We start from the raw sequence: 17,124 nt of genomic DNA, 5'->3' as shown, positions 1-17,124 counted from the left end.
GTCCACTAGGCAGAGGAGCAGGCAGGTATTTCTTTTGACTTGTTTCTGCCCCTCTCCAGTGGAAATTGTATATATAAATTAAGTAAGTTGTTGCTGAGGAATGGGGACAGGGTTAAAGGTAAGGAGTCAGTCATCCCCAAAGTTGAAACTGAATATAAGAATCTAACAGGTTCCTTTAAACATGTGTCATTAATGGAGACATTCTCACCTTTTTTTAAAAAGTCACAAAAGTATACAGGATAACATGTGAAAATCTGTACCCCCCATACCCCTTTATCACCCCCCACCCTGCACCCTACTGATACAGGATGTGCTCAGTACCCTGCGCTTGGGTTTCAGGACATGCCTCTGGGTTTCCAGCCACTTCCTGAGGTCTCAGTCTTCCTCCTCTGAGCTGTCCCCCAGAGGAAAGTTACTGTTGCTAGTTAGACCTATTTTTAGCATCAACACAGGGAAAATGAGACCACAGGGGGGCTGGCTTATGTAATCCAATGACTGGACATGCTCAATAGAGAGCACAGAACATTCTGGTGCATATAACTGGGAACCACCTCCTTAACTGAATACTCATTAGATAGAAAAACTATCAAAGCCTAATCCCAGCTGAAGGCAGGATTGTTGTTACTCACTTTCCTGTAGGCAACTTGCACCTCCTGGCCTAGATGTGTATATTTTACTTTGTACGTAATTTACTTTCAGTAAGCAGCTATTCATTCTCTTGAGCCAGCCTGCACTTTGTACTAAACTTTATTTAGCTTTTGTGTTAGACTTGATGTCTGTACTGAACTTACTTTTGTGTTAAACTTGGTGTGGGCCCTGCTCAGTCTCTAGAGCTATGCTGTACTCTCTCTGTGGAACGTGTATTTCTTATCTATTTTATTAAACTTGTTCTGTCTACTGTAACTCTGCCCTTGAATTCTTTTCTGTGGCAGAGTCAAGAACCTGATAAGAGAACTGAGTGGGTATCAAGCCCTCAGACCCTACCTCCAACATCGCTACCACCCATAAGATAACCCGTTACCATTTTTGTGTATGTCCTTCCTTCCAATCTCTTTCCTTTGCATTTTTTTCCTAATGAGGTAATGCTTTATTTCTTGCTCAATGATTTGTGCTTTTTCCCTATACAGTATGTCTAAGAGTTCTTTCCACATCAGCACATTATACCCTTTAATTTCTTTTTTTTTTTTTTTTTTTCGTGACCGGCGCTCAGCCAGGGAGTGCACCGGTCATTCTTACATAGGATCTGAACCCGCGGCGGGAGCATCGCCGCGCTGCTAGCGCAGCACGCTACCGAGTGCGCCACGGGCTCAGCCCTATACCCTTTAATTTCTAATTTCCCTTACCCTTCCAATACCTGGGGAAGTTTCAACAGAGGGCACTTAGCCAAAGCTTTGGTGTTATTTGGCATGGGGATTCTTTATTCTTCTTTGGTGATAATGATACATTTTTGCCCATTTTTCCGTTGAATTAATTACCATTTTCTTATTGATTTGTAGAAGGAGTCAGGTTAGACACAGTGATTTTTGGAAAAAAATACTTACATAGTAATTAACTGGCAAAAAGAAAAAAAAAGCAAAGTAACTGGCATTAACTTTCCAAAAGATTGGACAGATAGGAAGTTAAGATTCTGAGATGCCTCATGGTTTGTGCCTGTGACCCCACATTATTTCTTTAATTGGGCACACTGATAGCTCTGGAAATTAGAAAGCTAGTATTTTCCATATTTGAATATCCCCCATGAGGTTGCCATGATTCTTTTACTTACTCTGTTCATTCTTTTCTTACCTATTCAAGGATATGAACTATGTTTCTTCGCAGAAATTTCCAAGGAAACTCTATTTCTTACACTGATGAAAATAATGGTAAGCATGCCATTGGACTGAGAAACTGAGTATATTCTCTCCAGATATCAATACAAAATACTAAATGCACTGTAAGACCCTTCTTGGTCCAGAATTTTGAGGCAGACACCTCTGAGAAAAGGTATTTCCCATTTCAAATCCCAAATCAACCTCTATTGATTGCAATCTTATGGTTATTTAAAAATTAAATTTGGTGGGCCATCTTTAAAATAAGTAAGGGGCAATTTATTTTCTGTTATACAAGTAATACATAACTATATTCTTAATGTATAAAAATGAAATAACAGGTATAGTGGAAACTCTCTTTGTGCCCTAATCCCTCACCCCTGAGGTAAGCACTACTCTGAGTTTGGTATATATCCTTCCAGACCTTTCCCCATGCATTTGCCTACATATATATATATATATATATATATATACACACACACACACAGCAAAATAGGTTTGTTGTGCAGTTTTATCTTTTTTTCCTTACATAAATGTTAACATCCTACAACTCGATTCTTTCACTTCGTGATATGTCTTAGACTTTTTTCCTTCCTATTACTTAGCATGGTTATTCCATTTAAACTCCTAAATTATATGACATACTATGGGCCATTTTTGCCATGTGATAAGCTGGTCACCATGGGGACTCTGTACAGAGTCCCCACCAAGAAGGCGGCCCTCACCAGATGTGGCCCCTGGACCTTGGACTTCCCAGCATCCAAACTAGCTCAGAAGAAGAAGAATCTTGCCAAGTGAGGCAGTTTGTGCAGAAGTGGGCCAGGCTTCAGCCCAACACACCCAACCTTCCACATCCATCCAAGGCTCCACACCCACAGACCACCTGCCATGTTCACTCTGGAGAAGCATAACTCATGAGTGATTTATGTTAAAATCTGACAGATCCAAGGGATCCTTGGCCAGTCTACTCTAAACAGGGTGGTACATATGAAGAAAGCTGATGGAGAGACAGTTTCCTATCTGGGGTCCTAGAAGTGCTGCAGTGGCCCAACTCCCAGGTTCTCAGCAAGGGCTGGGTGATGCATTCAGATGGCCTTGCTGTTGTCTAACTTCAAATAAGATCCTCGACTTTTCTGAGCCCTGCTTACATTCTCTGTAACATGAGTTTGGTAACACCCACCTAGCAGGTCAAAGGATTAGAATACCTAAAAGTATGTACACAGTGCCTGGTACATAGTAGGTACCCAACTGTTATACACTGAATTCTCTCCCCAACCCACCCCCAAATTCATATGTTGAAGTCCTAACCCCCAGGATGGCAGAATGCAACTTATTTGGAAATAGGGTCATTGTAGATATAATTAATTAAGATAATGTCATATTGGAATAGGATAGACCCCTAATCTAACATGATCAGTGTCCTTATAAAAAGGAGGAAATTTGGACACAAAGATACACACAGGGAGAACACCATGTGAAGATGAAGTCAGACACTGAGGTGATGCTTCTACAAGCCAAGGAAGGGCAAAGATTGCCAGCAGACCTCCAGAACCTAGGAGAGAGGCCTGAAACAGATTCTTCTTCACAGTCTCCAGAAGGAACCAACTCTGTTAACACCTTGGTCTGGGACTTATTGCCTCCAGAACTGTGAGACAATAAGTGTCTGTTGTGTAAGTCACTTTGTTATGGCAGCCCTAGCAAATGAATGCACCTACAGATGGCAGCCCATCATCTTTGATAATCCCCATGGCTCCTTCTCTCTTGCACCTTCCAGTTGGCTTCCTCCAAGGGCATCCTTCAGACAACCAGCGCCACCATTTGGAGGGATGCACAAAGGAAATGTACTGTGGGTGGAATCACTGGGTGCTGAGACCAGAGAAGTGATGATTCCCCCTCCTTGTCTAAACATCTCTGCCACCCACAGTTCAGCCTGGGTAGTTTCTACCCCACTGCTCTCCCTTCTTGTGTCCCTGTGCTCATCTTCTGCTCCTCCTCTGCCCACATGCCCATCTGTGCTGTGAGGTCTTAGAGAAGACCATTTCCAGCCACAGCAAGGCTCGCGGATCTGCCAAAAAAAAGTATGCCTGGCTTGGCAGAGGGGTCACAGAAAATTGTGATAACATCCTGTGCTTGGGAAATGCTTCCGCAAACTGCCTTCTTAGCTATTGGCCATCGAAACTGTCACAACAGGGCATGGAGATCACTGGAGCAGGCTGGGTTCCTGTGGGCCTGGGAAGTGGTGTGTGTGGCCAAACAATGAATAAGTTTAAAGGGTGGAGAACAGGAAGCAAGATGGTGGTATTCTGCATTATTTAAAATTCCATGTCTTGTCTTTTTTTTTTTTTTTTTTTGGCAGCTGGCCAGTGTGGGGATCTGAACCCATAACCTTGGTGTTATGAGGCTGTACTCTAACCAACTGAGCTAATCAGCCAACCAGTGTGGGGAAAAGGCTGCAGAAAGTGAACAGAGTCCTCAAGGGGTCAAGGGGTATAAAGAAAAGGCACTTCAAAGTAATGAGGGATCACAGCATCAAGAGGAAACAGAGTGGCCAGCTGTTTGTGGAGAACATTGCTAAAGAAAGAAGGCCCAGAAGAACAAACCCAAGGGAGCTGGAATAACTTCACTTGGTGTGGAGGCCCAAGAAGTTAGTGGGAAGCCCCTTCCACACAGAGCCTTTACTCACAGAGGAACATAAGGCCACAGTCTCTTTTTTCCTGAAACAGTTCTCAACGGGCACGTCTTCTGCTTCCACCACTGCAAAATCCCTAGATTAGAAACAGATCAAAAGTCTCAACCTACACCGTTTTTGCTTTAGAAGATGCAAACGCTACAGTTAAAAATATGAAGGCTGCTACTCCAATCTTACATTCCATAAAAAATTGTCAGTTTCATAAAACTCACTCTCATGTTGTCTACTGAACACCCAAAGCCAAACTAAGTCAAAAGCTCAGAAAGGAATGTTCACTCAAGAGGCTGGTGTTTGCAAAGAGGCCTCCATTCTCTGCAGTGATGAGCCTTATAAATTCCCCTTCATGAGGGGCTTTTTCATCTTCAGGAGACTGGAGTTCTCAGGAAAATCCTTTCCCAGAATTATTTGCTCTTTCAGAGCCTTCTATAGAAAAAAACACTACTGAAGAAAATACGACTGCAAGAAATACTTCTGATAAAAATGTTTTTGTAGAAAACACTACTGTACCAACAGAAACTATCCCTGAAAACACAACCCCCAAGAATTCTGCTGTAGATTCTGCTGTGACTACATTAAAGTTAATGCCAACTGCTAAACAATCCAATGGAACACTGTCACCTCTCCCCCAGGGTGACAGACATGCAAAGGATTACTCAAAGCCCTTTTCTTCTGAGTAGTGAGAGGCCCTAAAGGGGTTAATTTTCCAAGAACCCTCAAGAGAGAAGCATTCTTCAGAAAAATAACACCAAACTGGGGTCTTCTCTCAGTATTTATTTTCAGGGCCAGAAAGTTACAGAAAAAGAACATAGGCGGTTACAAAAGAACAGTAAGATAATTGTCATGGCAACAATCATTAGGTTTGGCTGCACCAAGGACATCTGCCCTTAGAGCCAGCAATTTTGCTGTGTTACAATTCTTTATCTACAACAGAGACTTTAGCGTGGGGTAAGTTTCCTGTCTTTCACAAGCTTAACATTTCTATGGGTAATTTTAAAAAGTTAGGCTATACCTGAAACTACAGGGCCTTGGAAGCTAGGCCCTGTGAAATACACTTGCTTTATAAATGTTAGTATACTCCACATATCCCCCATTTTTTATTTTTTTAAAAGAAAAAGCAAAAGCTATAGATCAAGGTTTCACAGTTAAGATAAAAACATTTTGTTAAAAAAAAGTATCATTTTAGCATGGCAAGTCCTTTTAATTTATTCCAGGTGGGGACTGATGATGTCATCATCTCTCAGGGCTGTGGCATCAGCATCATTCCTGGTCATGTGAACTGGGCTGTTATTGCCAGTTGCTGAAACTCTGGAGTGGAGTTCTGTTCCATGTAATAGTTGATTTTGAGTTCAGAGAGTTTGTTGGTGTTCACCCATCCAGGACATCACTGCTTCCAAAGCATCTAATCTTTGTAAAATTTCTTGATCAATTACAAATCTTTTGTTTAAGAACAGGATGTCTCATCCAAGTCATAAAACACCCTCTTTAAGGCCATGAAACTTTAGAGAACTGCTTTTGTAGACAAGATATTATTTCCCCCTTATCAATTAAAGCATTCCTCATAAAAGCATTGATGATCAACTTTCTGATTGAAAAGGTTTCACTTTTCTTTGTATAGATCCCTCGGTGCTGGGAAGGCTCATTCCCAGGTTGTCATGTCCCACGTCGGGGGGAAAGATGAAACAGCAAGATGAAACAAGCAAGACGAAACAGCAGTTAGGCCAAATTAGGGCAACATGAAGAGGGGTCAGGAACTTAAAAGAGACATGCTATTTTACAACCAAAGTTTTAAATTATATCCTGTTATAAAGAGGGATTCAATTTTTATTGAACTTACGAAAATAGCCACATTGCCATAATAATCATAAAGGTACTCAAAGTTTTTAAATTTGGGGGGGATCAAATAGGAAGAAAACAAATGCTTTTATCTTTGTTTTAAATTATATTTTACCAAACTGCTGTTAGTTATAGATAGCTTAAGAGAGAGAGTTTTCTTAAATCTGGAAAACAAGACATTAATGAGCGGTTTCAAAATAAAAATTGTAAAAACCTATAATTCTTTTTAATCAGTTCATTAGTTTTATGTAATTAACTTTTCTTGTTTTGACCTTGGTGAGTAATTTCACAAACCCATCAATTTCTTCATTAGAATTTTGGAAATTCAGTTCAAAGGTATGAACTCAAAGTTTGTCAGGAAACTGTACCTGTCAGAGTTTTTTCATGAAATATTTGAAGACATAACATTTTAAAATTATAATTGAACCAAGATTATGACCGGTAGCATTTATATCAAGACACAGATTTCTAAGAACCTTACAAGATTTTGGAACACATATAAGATCTTAGTATAACCAAAGAAGGTCAAACATTATTTCCTGTTTTGACAATGTTTTTCACATGGTCTGATTTATCAAATTAGCCAATTGGTTTTGATACATCTTTTATATATCCTTTGAGAAGCTCCAGGGCCCTTGGAACCTCCCAAAGTTAATACAAGTCCAAGTTCTTAGAATTTGGTTTTGGAAAGTTAGTCGAATAACAAAGGCTTAAAACACTCCAAATCATTACAAAAATAAAACCAAAGTGACAATTTTAAAGGCAGAGAGCACAAGAAATTATGATAAAACATGAAATCAGTTTCCTAGGCCAGTTATCTAAAAGATAAAGAAAACCTCTTACAATTTTCTATTAAAAGCGCTTAAGTGCTTTGAGGAAATCTGGTTGTTCCAATGCAGGAAAACTCTAAATCTGTATAGAATATTTTTGATATTAATTTTTAGAAAAACTCGAACATAATTTGTTTTTAAATCCAGTTAATCCTTTTACTGTAAAACCTTTTTAACAAACTTATCTACACAAAACGTTATCATGACTTAGACATTTGATGACATACTTTAGACTTTTCTTTTTTTGTTCCCTATAGTTTTTATTTTTTTAAATAGCCAGTTATTTTACTCTAGGACAAGAATACATTCTACCAGGTATCTTTTAACATAAAAATATTTTCTTTCCCTTAGCCTTTCTAACCACAACTACATCTTTACATCCATAGCTTTTTTTATATCACCTCTTTTTTTACGTACTTGTCCTTTTTTTAAATAGTGTTAAATTGGCCTAATTTGCCTAAAAATTATATACAGAAAGGTTTTTCTGGTTTTGAATGGGTTCACAACTGAAAAGCCTCTAGCAGAGACAAATGTAATCCTGTTTGATTAGTAAACCCAGGCAAAGATGTGTGCTGATAAGAACATTTTTATACATTCAGGTTAATAAACAGGTTCCATTAGTCAGAGCAGATTACACAAAGCCCAGTGTGAGCCTCAGCTGTTTTTACCAAATAAATATTTATGGTTTCCCAGCCAAAAACTTGATGTATTAAATCTATACCCTTATCGGTTAAAGTTAACTAGGGCCTTTGAGATATTGGGCATAGGTCTCCTTTCACTAGCCATCATGGGTCCTAAGTACCCACATGGCATTTAGGGTCATGTGGAATCCAGAGAGGCCATATGGAGCTTAAGGCAGAGGGCAGCATTCACAAAGATAATGTCTAAAAGATATTGTTTCTCCCAGCATGGCCAGGAGGCAGAGCTGAGATGAGGAGACATATTGGGTTTTGTCCCGCAGCTGATGGCCCATGTGCTGTGGACACATTATGTCCTCTGACCTCACCATGGCCCTGTGTTTAGTGTCCAGAATTTAGAGGCTTAAAACCAAAAACAAGCTAACAACAAGACATGTGTAGGGCTTTGGGAGAAGCCCAAAAGACAGTTCTCTTACAGCTTTTAGTCCTTAAACAAATTAAATAAGCATTAAACATATCACAAAATGCATTGACCTAAAGACAAATTTAGGCAAAAGGTTTAAATCAAATTTTGAAAATATATTTATTTTATCAAAACTTTAGAAAATTAAAGTCACACAAACTTGAAAAGTATACTTATTTATTTAATGAGTGCGCATTAATTATAAGGCAATTTGGTACCATGCAGGCAATACAAACACACATACAGACATGAACATGTAGACATAACATACATTTATGCACATATACATGTAGACATAAACAGAAACAATAAGGATTTTACAGGCTTCATTTAAAATAAAGAGACAGATAAAATAGAAAACTCACTAGTATAAAAGGACAGTCAGGTTTAAATTATGTTTGTAAAGAATGTTAAAGCTTATCTGTGAGGGCTCACCCTGTTTTAGAGAAAGCAAGGTAACAAAACAGGTAGATTTTAGTCTAATTTTTGTTTCTCAAATGGGTTACTGAGCTTAAGGGTTGAGCTATTAAACAGAGATGAAGCCATTTGACTTTTGGGGTTTCCTGAGAAAGGCAGCAGACCCAAAAGGTGGCCTCATTGGCATCAGGGCTGCATTTCTCATAAAGCCTCAGAGTCTTTGGTGAAGAAGAGAAGCACATGCAGTTAAGAAAAGAAAACATGCTCAAACAAAACTAACATTGCAAAGAAACATTAACTTCTTTTACTTTTGTTTGTCCAACTTAAAGTTCTTTTAGTCACTGGCAAAGATTAAGTTTTGTCCTTTTTCGGTGACATAAACATGTCTTTGTTTTTTGTTAAGGTCTTGAATAGGTCTCAAAGCAACTTGACATAGATTCCAAGTTGTTAGATGAGACGCCTTAACAAGATCCCTTGTATTTTTTTAACCAGTGACCAATTCATTTCCAAATTTTGATGTCAAGTCTCCCTTTCTTAGGGTACCTAGAATTATTGTTTCTAATAACCACTAACAGTTTTACAAGCTGCCCTTCAGTTACATTACAGCCTGCTGCTTTAAGGAGACATTGGAGTTGTAATTTATGTTGAGTCTCCCTTTTTGTTAAAGAATTTTCCATATTTTAAAAGTTAAAAAAAAGAGAGAGAAAAAAACCTTTGGGTTGAAAGCTAGCTTGACCTGCTGCAGGTGTGCAGTCACTAATCAAAAGCTACCTGTGATTCCCTTACCAGGATGAGTATTCCCTTACTGGGATGTGCAAATATAATTGTCAGATGTCCTTTACTTTCCAAGGCTTGGCATGTTGGTCTCTGATCCATGGAGTCAGAATGCCTCACATGGGGCACCATTTGTCACCTCTTCCGCAGGGTGATGGAGATGCAAAGGATTACTCAAAGACCATTTCTTCTGAGCAGTGAGAGGCCCCAAAAAGGTTAATTTTTCAAGAACCCTCAAGAGAGAAGCATTCCTCAGAAAAATAACACTGAACTAGGGTCTTCTCTCAGTATTTATCCTCCAGGCCAGAAAGTTATAGAAAAGGAACATAGGTGGTTACGAAAGAACAGTAAGATAATTGTCATGGCAACTATCATTAGGTTTAGCTGCACCAAGGACATCTGCCCTTAGAGCCAGCAATTTTGCTGTGTTACAATTCTTTATCTACAACAGAGACTTTAGCCCGGGGAAAGTTTCCTGTCTTTTGCAAGCTTAACATTTCTATGTGTAATTTTAAAAAGCTGTACCTGAAAACTACAGGGCCTTGGAAGCTATGCCCTGTGAAATATGTTTGCTTTATAAATGTTAGTATACTCCACAGAACACAATGGGAATACCACAGACTGGGCACCGACTTAGCCCCCAAGCCCAAAGGTTTCACTTACCCATTACTTTTATCCCCAGGTGATCAATTTGAACTTCAGCTAAACCAGCAGCTAGGATCCCTGATCTCTGACAATGACATGAGAAGGTTCATTTCTCATGTTATCCGGACTTTGAAAGTGGACTTCTCTGAGCCCCATGTACAAATGGCTTGTGCCAAGCTCATCTCCAGAACAGGCCTCCTGATGAAGCTTCTCGGCAAGTAAGAAGTAAAGATGTCCAAGACAGAGTGAGATACAGACCAATAGAAAACTGAGAATTATATCAGTGAGAGCACAGAAGCCCTGGATGAACAGACAGATCAGGAGTCACATGAGGTGAGGACAACTACCGAAACACGAGACCCAGAATTTCCCATCATTTAGGATATGCCACTAAAGTGCCCAAGCAGGAAGACCAGAGGCTCCTAGTCCATATCTTGTCTTGGTCATGTAATTTTGGCCTAGACAGTGATCTCCCACTTTGCTCATTTACAGAATAAAGCAGACCTAACACACAAGATAAATTATAGAAGAAATGTTTAATAATAAGATTATGCAACACATTAGATTTAGTATGTTCTTTAAGAATCTTTAAGCTACTCATCTGGATGACTGGGATTTTATGGCGTTTTTTTGTTTGGTGTTTTTTGTTGTTTGTTTGTTTGTTTGTTTTGGCAGCTGGTGCCTACTGGGGTCTGAACCATTGACCTAGGTGTTTACAACACCATGCTGTAACCAACCGAGCTAACCAGCCAGCCCAAGAATGGGATTTTTAAATAGTTAGCTTTCATCCCTTCTTTCTTTTGGTGGGTGGGCAGTATAGGGATCTGAACCTTTGGTAGATTTCCCTGCCTTGTGTGTGACATCATTAGCAAACTTAGCACTTACATATGCTAAGCATAGGATGAAGAGTTTTCCACGTATTGTATGATTTAATCCTCACAACAGTCCTGTGAGGAGAATATTATCATCCCTCTGTACAGATGAAGGAGATCAATTTAAGGCCCCAGTTGCAAAACCAAAAGCAGAACCCAGATTGCCTTGACTGCAAAGCCTGTGCACCGTGCTGCCACTCTGTTTTGCCTCCTTAGAGACATTAAAAACAAACAAACAAAAAACACTGGGAAATATTTGAAACACAGAAGTACAATGAAAATCATTGGAAGGATTAATATACTTAACATAAAGAGTTTTATAAACCAGCAAGAAAAAGACAATCCAGTGGATAAAGAACCAAAAAGGCTGTGAATAGTAGGTAATTTGTCATCTATGCCATCACATCTATGGCTTAAGGGGTGTGAGTCTTATTAGAAGCCTTTGTCACTTCACGGAATAGTCTGATATTTTCTTTTAGTACTTTTATAGCATTATGTTATTTATATATATTTTTTATGTTATCTATATTTTTTAATCCATCTGGAATTTGTTTTATTTCTTTGTTTTTAGTATGACTGAGTTAGGGAGTCTAACTTATTTTTCCCTTCATGAATTGTTTTAAGACGATTTTTATTGTATGGTTCATTCTTTCTTCAGTGATCTAAAATACCATCTTTATCTGGACTCTGTTCTCTTCTGTTGATCCACTTGTCTTTTCCTGAGTACCAGGATCACACTACATAATTCCAGTTGCTTTATAACATATTTCAAGTTAAATATTTGGTAGGGCGAGCTCCTGCTCTTTGGTCTTCTTTTTCATACATTTCATAGCTATTCTTGCCCGTTTTCTCTCCCAAATGTCACCTGGTCAATTTTTGTAAAAAACTGTCTTTGTATTTTAATAGGATTTCATTGAATTTGTAGATTAATTTGACAATTGACATCTTTACAACATTCTAGGAACATGGTATATCATGCCATGTATTTATATCTTCTGAACATCCTTCAGAAGAGTTTTAGTGTTTTCATCACATAGATCTTACACATCTTTTGTTAAGTTTATTCCTAGGTACTTTACATTTTTATTGCTGTTGTAAATGGGATTATTCTTCCATTTTCTAATTAGTTATTGGGGGTACATAGGAAAGCTACTGAGGTTTGTGCACTGATCACGTGATTTTGTACCTAGCCACCTTACCGAATCCTCATATTACTTCCAATAAATTTTTAGCTGTTTCTCTTGGGCTTTTTAGATTTTTCATCATTTTATATGCAAATGATAGTTTTATCTCTTCTTTTCCAATACTCATACCCCATTTCTTTTTCTTTTTTTCTTTTATTATTAATTTATTTTATTTATTGAATTAAAATTGATTATACATATTTTGGGGGTTCAACATTGAGTTATTTTGATCAAATCAATATTACTAGCATATATAGTTACAAATGGTAATTATTCTTTTTCCCCTTGTCCAATCTCTCCCCACCGTCCTTTTTCTCCCCCATACCCCCTCTAATTACTCTAGATTTCTTCTCTCTTTCTGAAAGAATAATGGTTACTCTGTTGATTTGTTGCCTAGATGATCTGTCCAATGCTGAGAGGTGTGATCAGATCCCCCAATATTATCATACAACAGATGCTTCTTCTGTCACTCTGAAATGGGCTTTGTGGAGAGAGACATCCTCTTCTTTATCTCTGCTGGTGACTCTCCTTGTGTCAATGTACTCTAGTGGTTGGCACACCATCCCTGTGGTGGTTGTGGCATCTAGCCACTCTCACAGCAACCATGATTATTGTGGTGGCTGTGGTGGGCCACCCACATGGAGGTGATGTTTTTGGCATGCTCCTTGGTTCTGGCGAAGTGCCTAGTTGTGGGGTGTGTCTGGTCCCCAGCTCCTTACCTCAGGTCCCGAGGTGGGCCCTGAGGTGCTGGCAGTGTGCCTGGATGTGGGAGTGGAGTCCAGTCACCTTCTCAATGCCTTGGGTCTCCAGGGAGGCCCCGAGGTACTGGCACAGTGTGCCTGGTTGTGGGATGGGGGTTCAATCCCCTTCTCCATGCCTCGGGTCCCTGGGTGGGCCCTGAGGTGCTGGCATGTATACCCCCATTTATTTTTCTTATTGCATTTATTAGGACCTCAAATCAACAATGATCAACAGTAGCAGTAATAATAGGCATCCTACTGTTGTCCTTGACTTTAAAACCATGCTGTTGTTCAGGCTTCTGGGACACACTTTTATCAAGTTACAAATGTTTCTTTTTTTTTCCTGCTTTTAAGAGTTTTTGCTAGAAATTATCTGTTGAATGATATCTAAAGAGTCAATAAGTGCCAGCTGCATGCTAGACCCTAAGCTAGGTACTGTGAAAGAATCAAAGAAATATTAAACAGGATAGAGTTCCCGGTTTCAAAAAAGTTATCTCACCAGGTAGATAAGATTTATAATAAATAAAAAGAATGAATAAAGCTTTGGAGATAATGGTCATTGTGATGGATAATCATTATTGTGTTTTTTTCCAAAACAGATTTATTCTCATAGAACAGTATCAGAGGATAATAAAGAGGGATCCCCAAGGTAAGTATTTACCTGGCAATTTCTAAATTATTATTTTAGAACTAGAGGAGAACTTAAAATGTATCTATTTCAATTCCCTCATTTTACAAAGAGAAAACTGCCAGAGGCAGGAAGAATAGTTATTTAACCCAGTGCTTTGCCTAACTCCAGCAAAATTAGTTCCCCAGGCAAAGCTGAGTTAGCAGGGACTAGTAAGGATGAAACTACTGTCACCAGTCCTTCCAAGAAAGCATGGAGGGGAGAGGTTTTAGTAGTGCCTGTTCCTTCTAGTGGGGAGTGGGCATCAGGCCAGAGGCCTTCTTGGAGGCTCTGGAGAGGGGGTAGGGAAGGCCACATGATATTGAGGTAATTCAAGGCTGATAGAAGGTAGAATACATGACATCATCCTCTATAAAATGGAAGGAAAACTTACCTTCTCATTTGACTGTTTTTTTGGGCCCCCACTCTCTATTCCTTTTGTCCAAATCTCATAGAGTTTTACTAGGAGAGACCTTAGACCATAGTTTGTCTCTTCCTTTTACTATAAGGAAACAGAGAAGGAGAAAGGGAAAATATCTTGCCCCATGGTCACACTGCTAGTGAGTATCAGAAAGATTCCTTTTCTAGCTGGGGATTCTCCATTGACTATCCTGTGCTTGGGCTGTGAGCTACATTTTATATCACAAATCAGTACCCACATACTATATAGACATAAGTAGTTTCTGAAATGATGTACTGATTTTTGTCATATTGTTTGTACTCAGAATATCTTGTGTTTTAGTGCTAGTCATGTCCTTTAAACTGGTCTCACAACTCACTCACTCATCAGTGACAGCTTGCAGTATTAAAATCAATAAGCTAGAGGGGCCGGCCCATGGCTCACTTGGGAGAGCGTGGTGCTGACAACACCAAGGCCACGGGTTTGGATCCCTATATAGGGATGGCCGGTTGGCTCACTTGGGAGAACGTGGTGCTGACAACACCAAGTCAAGGGTTAAAATCCCCTTACCAGTCATCTTTTAAAAAAAATCAATAAGCTAGATAACTTGGCTAGTTGAACCTAGGCATTTGCTTGATGTGATTCAACCTCTAGGATAAAGTAGCTAGGAAAACAGAAACACTTTATCACCGACCCCCCCAGCCCCAGCAAATGATACATGTGAAACAAAGCTGAAAGGGACTGATGTAAAATGCTTCTGGAGATGACTAATGCTTTCTGCCCAGTGTGGCTGTGCATTTTGTTCACTGCACGAGGGCACTTGGTCAAGGTGGTAAGTGGAGCTGAAAATCCTGCTGATACTCCATGCCATATATAAAGTTCTACCCAGAGACACTGTGAGGCCCTTTTGGGAAGACACAGAGAGCTTCTGGAAGCCCAGCATGCATGAAATTTTTTTGAAGGTCCCTGGTCTGTGGTGATTTTGCTTGTTGTGATTATGGACTGAGGTGCACATTTAGCCCTAATAAGACCAGAGATGTACATTTTGAGAGACATGGAAAATGGCATGAATCACTAATTGTCTTGTGTGTGTGTTTTCTCCCAAGGGGCTTTTTCAGATTTCTGTTGCATAGGAGATGCTCCCAGCAAAATGACTCTCAGGTAAATTTGAGAAGGATTCACTGCTATGTCCAGAGATGGCAGGGGAAATGCAGAATTAATATTTCCCCTTTTATTTTCTAGGAGGGCTTTTTCTGGTTAAGGTAGCCATTTTGGCTTAGGGATACATGGAGACCTCTCAATGCTACACACAAGAAAAACATGGCCTGGGAGCTATGTGACAAGGATCCTTCTGAGGAGGATGAAATTTTCAATAAGGATGCAGGGTAAATGATTGGGGACAATTTAAAATTTGTATCTACAATGAGGAGATAAAATAAAAATAAAACTTTTTCTTTCTTTCTTTCTTTCTTTTTTTTTTTTTTGGCAGCTGGCCAGTAAGGGAATCCAAACTCCTGACCTTGATGATGTAAGGCTGAGCTAACCAGCTGAGTTAACTGGGCAGCCCATTAATTGCTCTTTTCAAGAATAAAAACCTTGGCAGTGTTCTTCTTATCCTAGGGAGCTCAGAGAAGCCCATGTACATAGATATGCCTGAGAAGTGTGAGGAAAGCAAGGTGCCCAAGAACAACTCAGAGTGACCCCATCCTGCCTCAGGCCACCTGCAAATTTTATTTTCTAATATTGGCTTCTCATCATTGCTTGTAATATACTTATTTTTCTCATATTAAAGTGTATAAAATTCATAACCGATTCTAGCCATGTGATAAGAAATTAAAATGTAAATAGTTAAATATTTTCTGTATTAGTTCATTTTGTTTTGCTATAACAGAATACCTGAGACTGGGTAATTTATAAAGAAAAGAGGTTTATTTGGCTTACGATTCTGGGACAGTTGCATCTGGCATGGGCCTCAGGCTGCTTCTACTCATGGCAGAAAGTGGCAGGCTGCCGGTGGGTACGAGCCGATCACATGGCGAGAGGAAGCAAGAGAGAGAGGAGGTGCCAGGTCTTTCAAACAATCAGCTCTCATGGGAACAAACAGAGTGAGAACTCACTGAAACTCCTCGCCCCCAGGGAGAGCATTAATCCATTCATGAGGGATCTGCCCCCATGACTCAATCAGTTTCCAACACTGCCACATTGGGGATCAGATTTCCACATGAGTTTTGGAGGGGACAACACATCCAAACTCCATCATTCCACCCCTGACCCCCCAAAACTCATGTCCCGCTCACATAAAAATACAATTATTCCATCCCAACAGTCCCACAAGTCTTAGCTTGTTCCAGCACCAACCTAAAAGTCAAAAGTCCAAAGTCTCATCTGAGACCAAAGGCAAAAGTCCTTCCAGCTGTGAGCCTGTAAAAGTCAAAACCAAATTTATCTCCTTCCAAGATACAATGGTGGAACAGACATTGGGTATACATTCCCATTCCAAAAGGGAGAAATGAGCCAGAAGAAAGGAGAAACAAGGCCCCAAACAAGTCCAAAAACCAGCAGGGCAGACATTAGGTCTTAAAGCTCCAAAATAATCTTCTTTGACTCCAAGTCCTGCATCCTGGGCACCATGGGGCATCTGGGCCCCCAAAACATCAGGGAGCTTCACTCCCACAGCTCTGCCAGGTGCAGCACAGTGGGCCGTGCTGGTGCCCATGGCTTTTCCAGGCCTGTGTTGCATGTTACCAGTGGCCCTGCCAGTTCTGGGGTCCTGGTGGCAGCCTGGCTGCCTTGACTGTACTAGACATTTCCCCCATAGGGGCTCTCTGTGGGGGTGCTGACCTCACTTTCCTCTACTCTCCAGGGCTGCTGCATGAACCACACTTTGGGCTGCTCCAGCTGGAGCAGCTGGGATGCAGGGAGCAGCTTCCCAGGGGCAGGTACACCCCAGTTCTGTCCTCTAGGACAGGCCTCAGGGCCTGTGATGGGTGGGGCACCCTTCTAGACTTCTCAAATACCTTTAGGGCATTTTTTCCATTGTCTTGCTTATTAGCATTTGGCCTCCTCATTGCCAAACTAATGTCTTTAGCAACCAGTTTATCTGCTTCACCCCTGCATTTTTCTCCTGCTGTCCACTTCTCTACTATATGGCCAGGCTGCAAATT

The 17,124-nt window shown here is 40.1% G+C and overlaps 1 pseudogene; it reads left to right on the top strand.

Moving 5' to 3' along the window:
- The first annotated feature begins 3,309 nt into the window (after positions 1-3,309).
- LOC134387296 (leucine-rich repeat-containing protein 37A-like) lies at positions 3,310-15,660 on the top strand (annotated as a pseudogene).
- Positions 15,661-17,124: the final 1,464 nt, after the last annotated feature.

Source organism: Cynocephalus volans, chromosome 10 (genome assembly GCF_027409185.1).
Source record: "Cynocephalus volans isolate mCynVol1 chromosome 10, mCynVol1.pri, whole genome shotgun sequence".
Classification (NCBI taxonomy): Eukaryota; Metazoa; Chordata; class Mammalia; order Dermoptera; family Cynocephalidae; genus Cynocephalus; species Cynocephalus volans.
The sequence above is the reverse complement of the archived record's forward strand: the minus strand, read 5'-3'. Positions and strand labels throughout refer to the sequence as shown.